The sequence below is a fragment of the Oncorhynchus masou genome, chromosome 30 (genome assembly GCF_036934945.1).
Source record: "Oncorhynchus masou masou isolate Uvic2021 chromosome 30, UVic_Omas_1.1, whole genome shotgun sequence".
Classification (NCBI taxonomy): Eukaryota; Metazoa; Chordata; class Actinopteri; order Salmoniformes; family Salmonidae; genus Oncorhynchus; species Oncorhynchus masou.
Genome location: NC_088241.1, coordinates 49,516,463 through 49,530,422, shown reverse-complemented (window position 1 = coordinate 49,530,422; position 13,960 = coordinate 49,516,463).

The window sequence follows — 13,960 nt, the reverse complement described above, 5'->3', positions numbered from 1 at the left end:
AGGGTGAAGGAGTCCTTGAGGGCGGAGGTGAGAAGATTTGCCCTGGCAGCACACGGGGCAGGCATTGACGAAAGTGGCAACGTCTTCTCTTATGGTAGGCCACCAGAACTTACGCTGGATGAACTCCAAGGTGCGACCTACGCCCGGATGACAGGTGAGGCGAGAGGAGTGCCCCCACAGAAGGACCTGAGTCCTCACTGCCTTGGGGACAAACAACCGATTGGCAGGGCCTCCTTTAGGGTCCGGTTCGCTAGCTTGAGCACGTCTCACGGTATCCTCAACTTGCCACGAGATCGGAGCCACAATCTTAGCAGCAGGAAGGACAGGCATGGCCGTGTCATCTCGAATGGCAGGAGCGTAGACTCGGGACAGGGCATCCGGTTTGAGATTCTTCGACCCGGGCCGATAGGTGAGGATAAACTGGAATCGATTGAAGAAAAGAGACCATCTAGCTTGTCTAGAGTTCAATCGCTTCGCCTGCTGGATATACTCCAGATTTTTGTGGTCCGTAAGCACTTGAAACGGGTGAGAAGCCCCTCGAGCCAGTGTCTCCATTCCTTCAATGCCATCTTAACCGCTAGGAGTTCACGATCCCCCACATCGTAGTTCCTCTCAGTCGGGGTAAGCCGGTGTGAGAAGAAAGCGCACGGATGAAGCTTCTTGTCTTCACCCTCTGAGACAGGACAGCTCCAACACCAACCTCTGATGCGTCTACCTCCACCACAAATGGTTCATCCGTAGTCGGTAGTATCAGGATGGGAGCAGAGAGGACGCGCTGCTTGAGTCCTTGGAAGGCCGTCTCAGCTTCTCTTCCCCACACAAACCTTGCATTGCCACCTTTGGTTAAAGCTGAGAGAGGAGCTGCCACCAAACTGAAGTTCTTGATGAACTTGCGGTAAAAGTTTGTGAAGCCCAGGAAACGCTGAACATCCTTAACGGATTTGGGGGTGGGCCAATCCGCTACCGCCCCTACCTTCCTAGGGTCCATTTGGACTCGACCGGGTTCCACTACAAATCCCAGGAATTGTACTCGGGATGAATGGAATTCACATTTTTCCGGCTTAACGTACAGATGGCTGTCCAGGAGGCGTTTGAGTACTTGTCTGACATGCTTAGTGTGTTCTTGAAGGGAGCTCGAAAAGATGAGGATGTCATCCAAGTAAACGAACACAAATATGTTAAGCATATCCCTAAGCACATCGTTTATGAGCGCTTGGAACACCGCTGGGGCGTTGGTCAGGCCGAAGGGCATCACCAAGTATTCATAGTGACCAGTAGGCGTGTTGAAAGCGGTCTTCCACTCGTCACCAGGTCTGATCCGCACAAGATGGTATGCGTTCCGCAGGTCAAGCTTAGTGAAAACAACTGCTTCCTGGAGCAGCTCGAAGGCTGTGGCCATAAGGGGTAGCGGGTAACGGTTACGGACGGTTATGTCATTGAGTCCCCGGTAGTCGATGCAAGGACGTAATCCACCATCTTTCTTGGCCACAAAGAAAAACCCTGCTCCCGCCGGGGAGGTTGATGGACGCATGAGGCCTGCTTCCAAAGAGTCCTTGATGTAGGTATCCATAGCAGCTCGTTCGGGTGGAGATAGGGAAAAGATCCGACCCCTGGGGGGGCAAGTGCCCGGAAACAGGTCGATGGGGCAATCGTAAGATCTATGGGGTGGTAGCATGGTGGCCCTCTGTTTGCTAAACACCAGTTTGAGGTCATGGTAACACTCGGGAACTCGGGTCAGGTCGATGGATTCTAAAGACTCGGGAGTAGAACTCGAGGAATTCTGGAAAATACAAGTAGCTTGGCACGTAGGACCCCACTGCTTGATAGTGCCCACAGACCAGTCGATGTGAGGGTTATGGCTGTGAAGCCAGGGGTATCCAAGGACGAGAGGGAACTCGGAACAGGAGATCAAATGAAAGTTCATCAATTCCTGGTGTTGTGAAACTGAAAGTCTCAAGGAGGTAGTGACATGAGTGACAAGTCCAGATCCCAAAGGGCTTCCATCCAATGTAGTAACCCTCATGGGGTCACTTAGAGGTTCAGAGGGAACGCCATTCTCCTTCGCCCAGACACCATCCATGAAGTTACCTGCGGCTCCAGAGTCTACCAAGGCTTGAAGGTGAAGCTTGTGGTTGTCCCAGGAGAGGGTGACTGGAATGAGCAGACGGGAGTTGGACGGATGGGAGGAGGTTATGTTTCCCGTTACAGTTCCCCCCGGTCTGTACGGGACAGAGCGTTTCCCTGGAGCCCGGGACACGTGGAACGGAAATGGCCCGATTTGCCGCAATATAGACAGCGTCGCTCCCTCATCCGGCGGTCTCTCTCAGCCTGGGAGATGCGTCCAATCTGCATGGGTTCCGGTGGAGCCAGCGATGATAAAGGTGGGGACTCGGAGCTGGGACTGATAGGGGCTAGAGGTCTACGGTTGAGTTCTCTCTCTCAGACGCTGGTCAATGCGTGAGGCCAACTTGATCAGGGACTCGAGATTGTCCGGTGGTTCCCGAGTGGCCAGTTCATCTTGGATAGTGTCGGAAAGGCCTTTCAGAAAGCACACCGTGAGCGCCTCGTTGTTCCAGCCACTCGCTGCTGCCACCGTGCGGAACTGGATGGCATAGTCCGTCACGCTGCGCCAACCTTGATGGAGAGTCAGGAGCTGTTTGGCTGAGTCAGAACCACTGCTTGGGCCTTGAAACACTCGTTTGAATTCCTCAGCAAAGGCAGAGTAGCTGGCACAGCAGGAACTATGGGCATCCCACACAGCAGTAGCCCAGGCCAGGGCTTTTTCCGACAGCAGGGTAATGATATATGCGATCTTAGACCGGTCGGTGGGAAACGACGAGGGTTGCAGCTCAAAGGAGAGAGAACATTGAGTGAGAAAGCCTTTACAAGCACTTGGATCACCTGAGAACCGTTGGGGAGGTGGAAGACGAGGTTCAGCCAGGGGGTTAACTGCCATGGGTACGTGAACCTGAGGTACTGGGACGGAAACTGTTGCCGGGGTAAGTCGATCAGATATTTGCTTAATGGAAGTCAGCATCTCCGACAGAAGATGAGAATGTCTAGCCATTAAGGCCTCTTGCTGAACCAGGGCGGCTTCGTGGCGTTGGACAGTCTCCTGGTGGTGGGACAGTGTGGCAAAAAGGTCCTGGGAACTGGCTGCCTCTGGGTTCATTTTTGGCTCTGTGTTTCTGTCAGGACCCGGTTTCGAACCTGGGTCTCCGGAGTGAGAAACAGTCACTTAACCAACTGAGCCACGAATAGACAGCAGAACCCAGAAGATGAGGCAGACACAGCAGTACTTAAGACGGTGTATTTAATAAAGAAAAAATCCTAAAATACAAAAAATGGCAAATCCAAAAAGTGGTAGGAAAAACACAAAAAGACCTCAAAAGAAACTCACCAAAAATAAACAAAAACAAAAAACAGAATACCACAAGAACTTCACCCGGAATCGACAAGAGCACACAGAACACTAGGGCAGGGTGCTAACATACAAACACAGAGCACAGAACTGAGGGAAACAAAGGGTTTAAATACAATCAGGGGAAACGAGACACAGGTGCAAATAATAATGGGGATCAAGGGAAAAACATAGGGGCAAAAAGCACAATGGGGACATCTACTGACCAAAACCCGGAACAACCCTGGCCAAATCCTGACAATTTTTAGTTAACATTTACATTTAAGTCATTTAGCAGACGCTCTTATCCAGAGCGACTTACAAATTGGGCCAGCCAGCTAACTTTGATAAACAACATTTGATTTTCTGGCTCATTAAAAAAGCTGAACTTAGGTATGTGTTTTTGGTTGTGGAGTCAAGCTTCTTTTCCCAAAAATAATTCAGTTATTTCAGAATATTTAAGCAAATTAGCTGGCTAACACATTGGTCCTGCTTTGTAGTATACCACTCAGGTCTGTATGCGTTTTAGCCAACCAGTCTGGCATTGTTATTGCTATTCAATGTAGACAAGACAACGAGCCAAGACTCGGCCAAAATATATACAGATCTGGGACCAGGCTACCACAATCCTCACTGGCCTAAACCAGTGAGACAAGCAACTCAATGAGAAATCAGTGCAGTACATCAGCCAGCCAATCGGAGCACAAGTTTGCAGAGAAGAGACCAATTCGGTTCACAGTAGTAGTAGTATTGTCCAGATCTGTGAAGGTTCATCTATCACTAAAATAATTCCATATAAGTCAATCATTTTGTTCTACTTGTGTCATTAACATTAGGGTAATGAGTTAATGTATCCTTTATTTAGCAAGCCAGTTAAGAACAAGTTCTTATTTACAATGACAGCCTACCAGGGAACAGTGGGTTAATTGCCTTGTTCAGGGGCAGAATAACAGATGTTTACCTTGTCAGCTCAGGGATTCGATCCAGCGACCTTTCGGTTAGGCTACCTGCCGCCCCAATTCTACAGCCTGAATTCTACAGTTTCCTCTGTGACCATTGACCCCTGATATGGATAAGAGTGCCTGTTAAATGACCTACTGTAAATGTGAACTATTAATGGAAAAATGGAAACGAGAAGGAAATTAAAGCGTTTAAGAGGTAATGGGACATAATAAGTGGACACTCCCTGGTATAGTGAAGGTCTGTGTTTCCCTACAGCTATGCTGCAAAACAGAAAGTTAGTATTACACTGAACTGACTGACTAAACACTTTGAGTGTGTGTGTGTGTGTGTGTGTGTGTGTGTGTGTGTGTGTGTGTGTGTGTGTGTGTGTGTGTGTGTGTGTGTGTGTGTGTGTGTGTGTGTGTGTGTGTGTGTGTGTGTGTGTGTGTGTGTGTCAGGGTGGGGTATCAGGCAGTTAATCTCTGTTGTTGTATATGACTGAGCGTCTCTTGAAACCACAGGAAATTATACCCATCTACCAATAGGTGCCCTTCTTTATGAGGTGTTGGAAAACCTGTCTGGTCAATGTTGTTGAATCTGTGTTTGAAATTCCCTGCTCGACTGAGGAACCTTACAGATAGTTGTATGTGTGGGGTACAGAGATGAGGTAGTCATTCAAGAAAGAATATAAAAACTATTATTGCACACAGAGTGAGTCAATGCAGAGTGAGTCCAAAACTCCTGAACTTATTTAGGCGTGCCATAACAAAGGGGTTGAATACTTATTGACTGAGCTTTTCATTTATCATTCATTTGTAAACATTTCAAAAGACATCATTCCGCTTTGACATTATGGGGTATTGTGTGTAGGCAGTGACAACAAATCTCAATTGAATCCATTTCAAGTTCAGGCTACAACACAACAAAATGTGGATAAAGTCGAGCGGTGTGAAAACTTTCTGAAGGCACTCATTGGCACTGAGTGTACAAAACATTAAGAATACCTGCTCTTTCCTTGACATAGACTGACCAGGAGATAGCAATGATCTCTTATTGATGTGACTTTTTAAGACCAATTTAGTCAGTCTAGATGAAGGGAAGGAGACCGGTTAACGAAGGGTTTTTAAGCCTTGAACAGTGGATACATGGATTGTGTATGAGTCCCATTCAGAGGATGGGAACTTCAAGGAACTTCAACATTGCTGGTTTTTTTACGCTCAACAGTTTCCTGTGTGTGTCAAGAATGGTCCACCACCCAAAGGACATCCAGCCAACTTGACACAACTGTGGGAAGCATTGGAGTCAACATGGGCCAGCATCACTGTGGAATGATTTTGACACCTTGTAGAGTCCAGGCCCCAGCTGTTTTAAGAGCAAAGGGGGGTGCAACTCAATATTAGGAAGGAGCTCCTAATGTTTTGTACACTCATATATATATATATATATATATATATATATATTGTGCGCGTGTGTGTGTGTACTGTGTAAAGCCACTGAGTCATGAGCTGATGAATTTCACACCTGCCTGCTGCGCCTCCATAGCAACCGTCACCCCAGCCACAAACATGAGCAGTTATTTCTGCAATCACAGCTTCTATTTCACTCAAGTGTCTGAGTCTCTTTGCTCGTCTATGTGCTTGCTTGCATTCATTCATGCATGCATGTCAGTAATAGGGGCGATTTTAGCATCTTGGTGGGGGCAAACAATAAAATAAATAATTATGCATGCCAGCAAAGCCGCTACGCTACGCTACGCAACACAACACTAAACAATACATTAATTGCACTATAACAGAGACAAACAGTGCCCACAAACTGTTCGGGCCGACATAAAGCTGTCCCTACTGCAGAATCCCAACAGCAGCCCCAACACCTTACCACTGCCTACAGCGCACCTGGCTATCAGCGGAGCCTTGTCTGGCAGCGAAACAGTTCATTCAGACTCATTTACTGCCTTTTTCAGAAACATAGCTGATCTGGCTGACATAAACAAATGTGATTTCTACTCAGATGCACAAACTATGGCATAAGGGAACGACAAGCACATAAGAGGCAATCTGTAATTTCTATTAAGACATTAATGAGCGAGCTAGGACGGATTTTGTCAATATAACTATTTGTTCAGCATTTGTTCATTTATGCAGCAGCATACAATACATTTTTGGACCTTGTTCATGCTGTGCTCACTTCGTCCCAAACCACTCATTGTTGAATTTGCTATTTCCAACTTGTGTAATGTTTGTATACATTGGCCGATGAGCACCGATAAGTTTTATCTTTAATTTCTCTTCATATGGCAAGGATTGAAAAGGATTTGCCAGTAGATTGTCAACTTCACTCACGATGATGACTGCTAGCCAAGATTTTTAATGTATGATATTGACATGATCAGTCCAATCAAAGCTACTGTACATATAACGTGATTTGACATCATTTTATCTGTGGCCAATGACCTTGAGCCTTCTTGAATGGGCATTTTAATGTATCTCTATGTCAGCACACGAAGGGCTAGAATCTTTGTGGTGACTTTGTTTCCCCATGAGTGACAGAACACTGAGCCAATCACGATGCAACGCTCCGTATTTTCTGCTGGCTTACCCAACCACCACAGAAAGCACTGAGCTGGGCTGAAACACCTGCATTTTGAAGATGGCTTACTTAAGATGGCTTACATCTTTGAAATGCAAGAGAAATGCCATAATGTGTGTGTGCACAAAGTTTTAGACTGATTCAATGAACAATTGTATTTCTGTTCAAAATGTTGTGTCAAGACTGCCCAAATGTGCCTAATTGGTTTATTAATAACTTTTCAAGTTCATAACTGTGCACTTTCCTCAAACAATAGCATGGTATTCTTTCACTGTAATAACTACTGTAAATTGGACAGTGCAGTTAGAGTAACAAGAATTTAAGCTTTCTGACAGTATTAGATATGTCTATGTCCTGTGAAATGTTCTTGTTACTTACAACCTCATGCTAATCGCATTAGCCTACATTAGCTCAACCGTCCCATAGGTGAGACACCAATCTGTAGAGATCCTTAAGAGGTTTTAAGAAAACAAAAAAGAGACCATGTTTGTATGCGGCTTTATTAACTCAATTATATCTATTTTTTTATTGTTTGCAAACTGATGTGACACATATTAATGCAAAAATAACCTGCAAAACAAGCCTCCCCCCACCCAATTTTTTTAAATAATAATATTTGTGTGGCTCAAATTTGTGGCTCAAAACAGACCCTGATTCAGATCCTACCCATACTAGATTATGGAGACGTAATTTATAGATCAGCAGGTAAGGGTGCTCTCGTGTGGCTAGATGTTCTTTACCATTCGGCCATCAGATTTGCCACCAATGCACCTTATAGGACACATCACTGTACTCTATACTCCTCTGTAAACTGGTCATCTCTGTATACCTGTCGCAAGACCCACTGGTTGATGCTTATTTATAAAACCCTCTTAGGCCTTACTCCCCCCTATCTGAGATATCTCCTGCAGCCCTCATCCTATACATACAACACCCGTTCTGTCAGTCACATTCTGTTAAAGGTCCCCAAAGCACACACATCCCTGGGTCGCTCCTCTTTTCAGTTCGCTGCAGCTAGCGACTGGAACGAGCTACAACAAACACTCAAACTGGACAGTTTTATCTGAATCTCTTCATTCAAAGGCTCAATCATGGACACTCTTACTGACAGTTGTGGCTGCTTTGTGTGATCTATTGTTGTCTCTACATTCTTGCCCTTTTGCTGTTGTCTGTGCCCAATAATGTACCATGTTTTGTGCTGCTACCATGTTGTGTTGCTACCATGTTGTTGTCATGTTGTGTTGCTACCATGCTGTGTTGTCATGTGTTGCTGCTTTGTTATGGTGTTGTCTTAGGTCTCTCTTTATGTAGTGTTGTCTCTTGTTGTGATGTGTGTTTTGTCCTATATTTCTATTTCTATTGTATTTATTTATTATTTTAAATCCCAGGCCCCCGTCCCCACAGGAGGCCTTCTGGTAGGCCGTCATTGTAAATAATCATTTGTTCTTAACTGACTTGCCTAGTTAACTAAATAAAAAATAAAAGATGTGGGGCTCAAAACAGGCTCTGGCCCACCTGCCCTGAATGCCGGGTCGCCACTGGTCAGTAACATGAGACGTGTGTGAGTGTTTTCCATAAGCGCTGGCTGTCGGCTAAACAGCTGATAAAAGACCCATTGTCAGTCGGGCACTTTTTTCTCGTCATAAATAAACGAATCAGAAAAATCTGTATAACCTTCTCCCACTAGAATGAACGACATGCATCTTTTAGCGATCTATTGATAGGACAGGCGCCTGTCAATCACAAAGCGAGCATTGACAGGGAAAGACTGCTGGTTTGTCAGTCTGCTGTCTGTCCCGGCCCTCGGTACTTGTTATTTTTGTGCACCGTGGTTGGCTGCAGTCAAATTTAAATCCACTTAATTATTATTTTGTGTCACATTCAGTTAGACTAATTTATTTTGCATGTTTCATATGGCTATACACTATAGCCAGCAATGGAGTCGAGGTGCATATTTACTGTGCTTTGACATCCGAACAGCAAGTGTTGACAAATTTATAGAACTAGTGAAAAATGTCGTACTGACTAAATAAATGAAATCTCCTCTATCCCTTTTCTATTCATAAATCATACAACTTAGTTATATATCCATGGTATCTCCTCTGGACAATGAATTTACTGACGAGATTAGTAATCTACTGCCTTCCCCAAAGTCCCACCTACAGTGATTGATTGACAGGTCTGAAACCCTAACAACTCTGTGACTCACAAACATCCTGCCCCCTCCCCTGACAATCCCACCCTCAGTGATTGATTGACAGGCCAAACTGTTAAAGGAATAGTTCACCCAAATTACAAAACCATGAACGGTGTGGTTTGAACCCTGAATGCTGATTGGCAGACAGCAGTGGGATATCAGACCGTATACCACGGGTATGACAAAACATTTGTTTTTACTGCTCTAATTACGTTGGTAACCAGTTTACAATACTGTAGCAATAAGGCATCTCGGGACGTTGTGTTGTGTTATATTTCCAATATACCACAGCTAAGGGCTGTATCCAGGCACTCCGCATTGTGTCGTACTTAAGAAAAATACTCAGCCGTGCTATATTGGCCATATACTACACCCCCTTAGGCTTTATTTCTTAATAACACATTGGTTTCCTTACCATAAGTGTCTACAGCAGCAGAGACAATAAAATACATAATTTGAAGAGCAAACATCATTGTGGCAATTCATATCTTGCAGCAAAACTGTACATGTGACTTTAATCTCGATAGAGGACAGGTTTAATGTTTTCAAAAAGTTGTCTCACTAGCCTAGACCTAGACAATATCCAAAACAACCAATAGCACACTGAATTAATACATTTTCAATCATTTTAATTGTAAAGTAATGTCTTTCTGCTCAATACCACAACTCATTTTACCAATCTGGGAGGTCAATGTGTTAAAGTTTTCAATAATTTAGCTGTGTATTTTGGATAGAATCAAGGCGTTAGAGTATAGCAGAGGCCACCAAAATATAGTTCATTCTCATGGGGATATCTGGGGCCCCAATCAAACCTGTTTTACTGCAATATCCTTCTCTTTAAGTATCTCGTGCCAATTAAGATGTTCTGTTCAAATTCAACCATGCACAGCCAGACAGCTGCTCCTTATATCACAGATTCTATCACTACCCCCCTCCTCCTTACCCCAGACCTTGCCTATAAGAACTGAAAGGGTACAGATCTGTTCCCCTCCCAGAATCCAGTGAAGCGGTACTGTGTTGGGCCGAGATGGGAACTTGGTGCCATCCCCAGATTTAGTGCTAAGAACAACAGATGTCTTTTGTTTTCAGGGCTCCAGTGCCAGTTCGTGCCTTGGCTTGGTTTCACTGTGGAGTTGGTAGAGTTAGGAAGACACACCTGAATGCAGCCCTGTCGGTCTGTTTCTGTGTGTTTGTGTGGGCCCATGTGCGTGGTTGTCGGTCTGTTTCTGTGTGTTTGTGTGGGCCCATGTGCGTGGTTGTCGGTCTGTTTCTGTGTGTTTGTGTGGGCCCATGTGCGTGTTTGTCGGTCTGTTTCTGTGTGTTTGTGTGGGCCCATGTGCGTGGTTGTCGGTCTGTTTCTGTGTGTTTGTGTGGGCCCATGTGCGTGGTTGTCGGTCTGTTTCTGTGTGTTTGTGTGGGCCCATGTGCGTGGTTGTCGGTCTGTTTCTGTGTGTTTGTGTGGGCCCATGTGCGTGGTTGTCGGTCTGTTTCTGTGTGTTTGTGTGGGCCCATGTGCGTGTTTGTCGGTCTGTTTCTGTGTGTTTGTGTGGGCCCATGTGCGTGGTTGTCGGTCTGTTTCTGTGTGTTTGTGTGGGCCCATGTGCGTGTTTGTCGGTCTGTTTCTGTGTGTTTGTGTGGGCCCATGTGCGTGTTTGTCGGTCTGTTTCTGTGTGTTTGTGTGGGCCCATGTGCGTGGTTGTCGGTCTGTTTCTGTGTGTTTGTGTGGGCCCATGTGCGTGTTTGTCGGTCTGTTTCTGTGTGTTTGTGTGGGCCCATGTGCGTGTTTGTCGGTCTGTTTCTGTGTGTTTGTGTGGGCCCATGTGCGTGGTTGTCTGTCTGTTTCTGTGTGTTTGTGTGGGCCCATGTGCGTGGTTGTCGGTCTGTTTCTGTGTGTTTGTGTGGGCCCATGTGCGTGGTTGTCGGTCTGTTTCTGTGTGTTTGTGTGGGCCCATGTGCGTGTTTGTCGGTCTGTTTCTGTGTGTTTGTGTGGGCCCATGTGCGTGGTTGTCTGTCTGTGTGTGCCAGTGCAACTTTGTCTGCATGCCTCAACAGCTCTCCTATTGTTGGCATAGCCCCAGCACCACACCTGGTTTACATAACTATCTACAGTACGTTCCAATGGAAGGTCCCGTGGCCTCCCACTCAGCCATTACAACATACAGGCAGACGTTTTTCCCCCTCCCATTTCATAATAAATGAAAGATGATCATGGACCTAGAAGATCCTCATGGCATGAGTGCTTTTGTCCTCTGCTTCACTGTTGTGCTTGAATGCAACATTTTAGCTGTGTAACTTGCATTAAAGTTGTGTAATTTGCATCAATGATGAACTGTTTTTAAGACTCGACAACACCGTTTGTGACAACTTCAGTTGTTTCTAATCTTCAATTGTATCTTTAACTTGTGACACTTTATTTTGAATATTTTGTGTGTATTCTGTATTTTCCTGTATTGTTTTATGGACACGCTGCTATTTCCCTGTTTTACCTTTTTGCCAGGTCGCCCTCGCAAAATAGGTTTTGAACCTCAATGGGTTTTGCCTGGTTAAATAAAGGTTCAATTAAAAACAATTAAAAACTAGATTGACATGTCTAGACACATTCTAGAATCTAGTTATTCACATTCTGCAGTTAGGTAGCCTTGATTCTTCATCGTTCTCCGGTAGATGGACTATCTGACTTGTGGACGTCTGGTGACCTCTCTGACGCCGCCTCTCAACCCCTCAGTACACAACAGCACTTGGGTCATGACCTTGGGTCAGGGCCATTGGGAGCCGTGAGTGAGGTGATGAGGTTAGGATTTTCTTTCTGTCTCTTTCTCTCGCTCTCTCTATCTCTCTTTCCATCTCTATTTCTCTTTCTCTCTTGGCATTGCTATGCACTGATCTTAGGTAAGTTTTAATTGAAACATTATAGTGGTTAAGGGCATGACTGGTGTATAGTTAATCTGAGATCGGTGCTTAAGGCCTCTGGTGTTCTCTAAGGTCAGTACTAGGCTGGTGTGAGGTGACAGAGGAGATTGACACCGTGTGATCTGGGACCTCGCTCTCTCACACTTTCTGGGTCCTGGAGGATTACGCTGTATTGACTGACGGTTCTGTTGACATGCAGGTCTGTTGGGCTCAATCCTCTACTGCCAAGCAGCTCATTATGGGCTCTCAGCCCTACAGACTGGGTGTCGGGAAAATAAACTGGGAGGCCTCTCTCTCCAGGCTCTCTCTCCAGGCCTCTCTCTCCAGGCCTCTCTCTCCAGGCCTCTCTCTCCAGGCCTCTCTCTCCAGGCCTCTCTCTCCAGGCCTCTCTCTCCAGGCCTCTCTCTCCAGGCTCTCTCTCTCCAGGCCTCTCTCTCCAGGCTCTCTCTCTCCAGGCTCTCTCTCCAGGCCTCTCTCTCCAGGCTCTCTCTCCAGGCCTCTCCAGGCTCTCTCTCCAGGCTCTCTCTCTCCAGGCTCTCTCTCTCCAGGCTCTCTCTCTCCAGGCTCTCTCTCCAGGCCTCTCCAGGCTCTCTCTCTCCAGGCTCTCTCTCTCCAGGCTCTCTCTCCAGGCCTCTCTCTCCAGGCCTCTCTCTCCAGGCTCTCTCTCCAGGCCTCTCTCTCCAGGCTCTCTCTCCAGGCCTCTCCAGGCTCTCTCTCCAGGCTCTCTCTCCCCCTCTCTCTCCAGGCTCTCTCTCCAGGCCTCTCTCTCCAGGCTCTCTCTCCAGGCCTCTCCAGGCTCTCTCTCCAGGCTCTCTCTCCCCCTCTCTCTCCAGGCTCTCTCTCCAGGCCTCTCTCTCAGGCTCTCTCTCCAGGCTCTCTCTCCCCTCTCTCTCCAGGCTCTCTCTCCAGGCTCTCTCTCCAGGCTCTCTCTCCCCCTCTCTCTCCAGGCCTCTCTCTCAGGCTCTCTCCAGGCTCTCTCTCCAGGCCTCTCTCTCCAGGCCTCTCTCTCCAGGCTCTCTCTCCAGGCTCTGTCTCCAGGCCTCTCTCTCCAGGCCTCTCTCTCCAGGCCTCTCTCCAGGCCTCTCTCTCCAGGCTCTCTCTCTCCAGGCCTCTCTCTCCAGGCTCTCTCTCCCAGGCTCTCTCTCCAGGCCTCTCTCCAGGCTCTCTCTCCAGGCCTCTCCAGGCTCTCTCTCTCCAGGCTCTCTCTCTCCAGGCTCTCTCTCTCCAGGCTCTCTCTCTCCAGGCTCTCTCTCCAGGCCTCTCCAGGCTCTCTCTCTCCAGGCTCTCTCTCTCAGGCTCTCTCTCCAGGCCTCTCTCTCCAGGCCTCTCTCTCCAGGCTCTCTCTCCAGGCCTCTCTCTCCAGGCTCTCTCTCCAGGCCTCTCCAGGCTCTCTCTCCAGGCTCTCTCTCCCCCTCTCTCTCCAGGCTCTCTCTCCAGGCCTCTCTCTCCAGGCTCTCTCTCCAGGCCTCTCCAGGCTCTCTCTCCAGGCTCTCTCTCCCCCTCTCTCTCCAGGCTCTCTCTCCAGGCCTCTCTCTCCAGGCTCTCTCTCCAGGCTCTCTCTCCCCCTCTCTCTCCAGGCTCTCTCTCCAGGCTCTCTCTCCAGGCTCTCTCTCCCCCTCTCTCTCCAGGCCTCTCTCTCCAGGCTCTCTCTCCAGGCTCTCTCCAGGCCTCTCTCTCCAGGCCTCTCTCTCCAGGCTCTCTCTCCAGGCTCTGTCTCCAGGCCTCTCTCTCCAGGCTCTCTCTCCCCCTCTCTCTCCAGGCCTCTCTCTCCAGGCTCTCTCTCCCCCTCTCTCTCCCCTCTCTCCAGGCCTCTCTCGCCAGGCTCTCTCTCCCCCTCCCTCTCCAGGCCTCTCTCTCCAGGTCTCTCTCTCTCTCTCTCTCTCTCTCTGTCTCCCTCCCTCTCCAGGCCTGTCTCTCTCTCT